Source organism: Otolemur garnettii, unplaced genomic scaffold (assembly GCF_000181295.1).
Source record: "Otolemur garnettii isolate 467f Iridium unplaced genomic scaffold, OtoGar3 scaffold00115, whole genome shotgun sequence".
NCBI lineage: Eukaryota > Metazoa > Chordata > Mammalia > Primates > Galagidae > Otolemur > Otolemur garnettii.
This window is the reverse complement of record NW_003852510.1, coordinates 1,086,711-1,092,016: the sequence shown is the minus strand read 5'-3', so window position 1 is coordinate 1,092,016 and position 5,306 is coordinate 1,086,711. Positions and strand designations below refer to the sequence as shown.

General features: G+C 51.0%; 1 protein-coding gene across 1 annotated transcript in view; it reads left to right on the top strand.

Annotated features, from left to right (window-relative positions):
* Nucleotides 1-5,306, top strand: part of GALNT16 (polypeptide N-acetylgalactosaminyltransferase 16) — a 95,851-nt gene that overhangs the window by 52,801 nt on the left and 37,744 nt on the right. The gene's annotated exons all lie outside the window — the stretch shown is intronic.

The window sequence follows — 5,306 nt, the reverse complement described above, 5'->3', positions numbered from 1 at the left end:
AAGAAGAAGAAGAAGAAGAAGAAGAAAGCTCTCCAGGATGAAAAAAGTAATTCTTCCCATTTTATAAAGCAAAGTCTTTATTTCAACTTAAACAATTTCAGATGTGATTGACCTTGTTGGACATGGAAGTACTGGACTTGGCACTGCCTAAAAGAACAAAGACTGGGGAGGGAGGGTGACTGCACAAACATCAGCCAAGAACTCTGCAGGAGGCTGGAAGGATGTGGGAGGCTCATCAGGCCGGCACTCACCATCTCCCCAGCCCTCATTCCTCACCATGGAAACGCAAGGGCTTTTGAAGCCCTGGTCCAGATGAAAGCCCCCACCTCAAAGCCTGAGCACTGCCCTGCCTGCTGGGGAAGACTGGGAATACCCCATTTAGCTCTGGACTCTAGCCACTGGGACAAATGCCAGAGACCAGCCTGATGTCTTGGAATGGAGCGCTGCCACCTAGACCGGCATTGTCATCAGTGACTCATTTGTTGGTTTTCATTTTGGTTTTGTTTTTTACTTTAGGGGAATGATTTCTATTTTTCTATTCATTGAAAGGACTGAAATCTCTGAACTTTTGATGACTAGAAAGGGACACCCATTTCAAACTAGTTTAAGCAAAAAAAAAAAAAAGGGTAGGCAAACAGATGGCTATGACTGACTCAAGGAGCCCATAAAATAATGTTAAGAGCTCTTTCTTTCTTTTTCTTGGCTCTGGTTGTTTCTTCTTGGTTTCACTCTTCATACAAGATTTCTCCATGTAATAGACAAGAAGAATCTCATTTCCCAAGCTTAACTGTACTGATGTCTAGAAAAGTGTTCGTTGTGTAGAAAAGTCTCAGGGAAGATGCTGATTGGCCCAGATCAAATCAAATGTCTGTTCCTGAACCAATCATTGTGTCTAGGGAGTAGAATAATGAAATTAGCCTGGCCAGGGTCTTATGCTCACCTAGTGGTATCACTCAGGATGTTGGTGGGACAGGGGGACAATGAATGACCCTGTAGGAGCCTATGAGTGGAAAAGAAGATCCTTAAGGCAGGCAAAAACTACCCCGTCACCTGCTCTGTCTACCATAGTCTCCAATATTGTATTTGGCCAAGGGGGTGAGTGAGTGTCTACTGCTCTGGGCTTTGAGATCCAGTATCAGACAAAGTACAGGGACAACCCCTATCCTGGTGAAGCTTATATTCTTGTGGGTAGAAGTGGCCAAAAAAGATGAACCTTTAAAGTGCATGTAGATTATCTGATTTTGGTAAGTGCTGTAGGGAGTACAGCAGGGCGAGAGGATCCAGATTGCCAGTGTCAGTACCTTGAGGGTTGGATTGAGTCATAATTCTACACATGCTGGTTGGGCAAGCTCACAGGAGAGGTGAGCTTTGAGCAGGGCCCTGTAGGAGGTGAAGGAGGGAGCCATGCAGACATGGAGAAGAAGACAGAGGAACAAGAGGGCTACAAGGAAGGATGTCAAGGGGCTGAAGGAACAATGTGCTGGTGGAACGGGGGACAGTGAGTGACAGCAGAGTGAGTAAAGGGCAACAGCAGAAGCTGGGTTCCCTAAGGTGACAGGTTACCTGCTCAGAGAGAGTCTCAGGCCACCGTGTGTCCCAGGGCTTGTGCTTTTTGGGAGAAGGGTTGCCACAGGTTGGCTCACGTGATGTGTCCAAGGGTCCCAGTTTTTTTTTTTTTTTAGTGATAGAGTCTCACATTATCGCTCTTGATAGAGTGCTGTGGCGTCACAGCTCACGGCAACCTCCAACTCCTGAGCTTAGGCGATTCTCTTGCCTCAGCCTCCCAAGGAGCTGGGACTACAGGCACCTGCCACAAAGCCCAACTATTTTTTGTTGCAATTTGGCTGGGGCTGGTTTTGAACCTGCCACTCTTCGTGCCCTACTCACTGAGCAACAGGTACCTCCCAGGTCCCAGTTGTTTGCTGTTGTTTTCTCTTCAATTGATTATAGGTCATTTGAGTGCAGGGACAATATTTAGGTAGTCATTCATTCATCCATCTATTGCTTTATTCAGCAAACACCTATTGAGTACCTACTATGTGCCGGCTGCAGTGAGTTCTAAGATAAGAAGCTCACCAACTAGTGGAATGAAAGAGAAGCAAAGCACAGACATCAGTGCCATGTGTCCTGTGTCCTAGTCTGACGTAAAATTTCATCCACAGCCCAAAGCACCCTCACCCTCCTCCAGCACCACCTGTCCCATCCAGAGTCTCCAAGCCCAGGTCTCTAGTTCTCTCTGACTGGTCCAGATATAGTGCCTCATGTTCCCACCGCCAAGTGCCAAATGATCCATTTACTCCTCGGCTGACAACCTTAGTGCACAGTGTAGATAAGAAAACACAGGTTAACAGCAGTACAATTCCCCTTTAGAAGAGGTGAGTAGGGAAGCAGCATTCCATGGCAAATATGACACCTGTGGGCTCTTGCTCCAATAGTGGTCAAGGTTACATGGTCAGCTCTCCAGCTGCCCATGCACTAAGTAGGGGTTGGAAGGTGCTTCTTTACGATCCTCTGTGGCTGTGCCTGGCATGGGATGGGGCAGGCAAGGGGCCAGATTCCTAAACTCCTCTTCTAGAGGCCAGGCTACCATGTGTTTATTTCCACATTCCCAGCATCTGCGCATAGTAGGTTTTCAATATGTGCTTGTGGAGTTTATACTAGTGGTGTGCCCCTAGAACACCACCTGCGCATACACAGGGCAGACACTTCGGTCAGGCTGTGGAGCCTGGGAGGGCATCAAGGATGACCCTGAATTTGTGGTTTGGAGGACAGTGATGGAACTATCCATCCCTGCAACAGGGAACACAGGCAGAGCAGCAGCTTTGGGACAAGTAGGGGATTTGTTTTGTGATGCCAAGGTAGAGGCACCCACAGGATATTCAAAGGCCTGGAAGTCTCCAGACCAAAGAATGATACTATAGGCCAAAGAAAGGGGGGCAAGAGCTGGGAGCGAGTGAGTTAGGGTCTGGGCATGAACTGGGGTTAGATATCAGAGGTAGAACAGCAAGGTGGTGACTAGAGCAAGGCCAGGGAGGGGATGAGGAGGGAGGGAGTGATAGCCCTGCAGAGGTCAAGGAAATTCTGTGAGCCACAGCCTACACTGCCTCAGTGTCCCCTCCACTTGGCTGGCTCAGGGTCAGCTAATGTTCCAGCCACAAGTTCACGGGACTGCTAAAAGGAGGACTAAGACCTCTGAGGGGGAGTGGGCCTGCTGTTTCCATGGCAACCTTCTTCACAAGTTGCCTCACAGATGAGGAGGGGAACCTCAGACCCTGGTACCACATGGAGAAGGTTGGACCACTCAGAGGCTATGTGTTGTGGGAGGGAACACCAGACTTGTCCTGATGGCATCTTTGAGGATGTAAACCTCAGTTTCAAGGCCTTCAGAGACACTTCTCTAGAGAGGCTTGGCCTGAGCAGACAGTGTTCTACCACAGAATCTGTGGCCCCAGGGCAGCTGTGAGTGAGGTGGGGTAGGCTGCAGGTGGAGGGTGGGGAACAGTCTACTTCCTACCACAAGGGACAGAGCCCTGCTGAGCAGAATGAATGAAAGATTTCAAGCATTTGTAAACATATGAATGAGTGTTCAGGGGATCCCTGGAACTGGAAGAAGGGTGCCCCAGGGCTGGGAGAAGGGTGGCCTTTGATCAATGTTTACTGGGCAATGAGTGAGTATGGGATGAGGACTCAGGCTTCCTGAGCCCACAGACTGGCCATAAGTCCTAAATAAATAAACGTAGTTATTTCCCACAGTCCACTTGGAGGGTGATGAAGTATGTCTCTCCCTCCGGGAACATCAACAAATCATCCCTCTGCAGTTGTACTTGAAGTTTAGCTCCTCAGCCAGCAGCTGGAGGCTGCTTTCCCTTTCCCCACCAGAGCTGGGGAGGCTGGGGGCAGGGCGATAAGCAGCCCCTGTTACTTCCCGGGTGGGATGCAAAGCACCACTCTCCCTTTTATTCTCACTCTCAGAGTTGGACGGCTTGGATCCTTCTAGCAATCCAGGACTCAAGCCAGAACATTCCTTCTCCCTCTCTCTCTCCCTCCCTCCTTCTGTCTTTCCTGAAATGGATTTTGAGTCCATAGGGGGCTCTGCCACATCTGCTCAGTTTCTTGCACGGCACCACCCCACAGGCATATTCCGTGCAGTGCTGCAGGCTGCCACCAACCTGAGCGCCCATGTCTAGCGCAGGGCAGGCTCTGCAAACGTGAAGAGACCCCCTCACTGCTTGCCTTGGAGCTTCCAACTGGCTCCTAGGACAGGAAGCAACCGGAGAAGGTGGCAACACTTCAGAGTGGCAGCAGCTCCGGACCGCAAGAGCTCCCTTGACCTTCGGTCTTCCTGTGCAGTGAGGTTGGGGCTAGGTGCTCAGGACACATGGGAGCCCCGAGCTGCTGGGGGATGTGCCCCTTATCTCCCCACACAGGGGTCTGTTCTCTCGCAGGCCCAGCTGCCCTGCTAGGGCCATCTGCTAGGATCAGGTCTGTGACGGAGTTCTCATGTAAGGGTTCTGCGAGTGGGCAGTTCTTACCTGCCTTCTTGCTGCATCTGGAGGGCCCCAGCCCCAGCCCAGGGCTGCTGGCTGGGCAGAGGGTTGGAGTTGGGATGCACTCACAGTTGATGTTATCTCGTGGCACTCTGGGGAGCATCCAGCCAGCAGTTTGATGCAAGTAATGAGATGTCAGGATGCATCCGTCCATCCATTCATCTCAGATGTGTCCTTCTCCAGTGTCTCTCGCTGGGGACTCTGGAAACACAGGGTAGAGTGTGGCCAAGGAAGAGGGAGGCCGGGCCATGGCTTCTGTCATCCATCTCTCCCTAGCACTTAGTGCCTGTGGCCCAGTGGACTTGACGTGGGGTCATCTCCGGAGCATGCGCAGAAGGTGCATCACTGTCTGTGCATCTGAGCTGCAGGAGCTATGGCAGCAGCCAGCGAGGGCTTGCTGTCCTTATGGGCAGTTCTGCCTGCAGCAGCGGTCCAAGCCCTGGTGTGGTACTGATCAGGCACATCCTGTGTCTAACCCAGTGTTAGACCCAAGGAGATTGTCAATCTATAGGTGATGGGCCAGGTGCAGTGGCTCACGCCTGTGATCTTGGCACTGTGGGAGGCTGAGGCGGGTGGATTGCTTGAGCTCAGGAGTTTGAGATCAGCCTGAGCAAGAATAAGAGCACCATCTCCACTAAAAATAGAAAAACTACTTGGTATGGTGACGCATACCTGCAGTCCCAGCTACTCAGGAGGCCGAGGCAAGAGGATTGTTCAAACCCAAGAGTTTGAGGTTGTTGTGATCTATGATGCCATGGC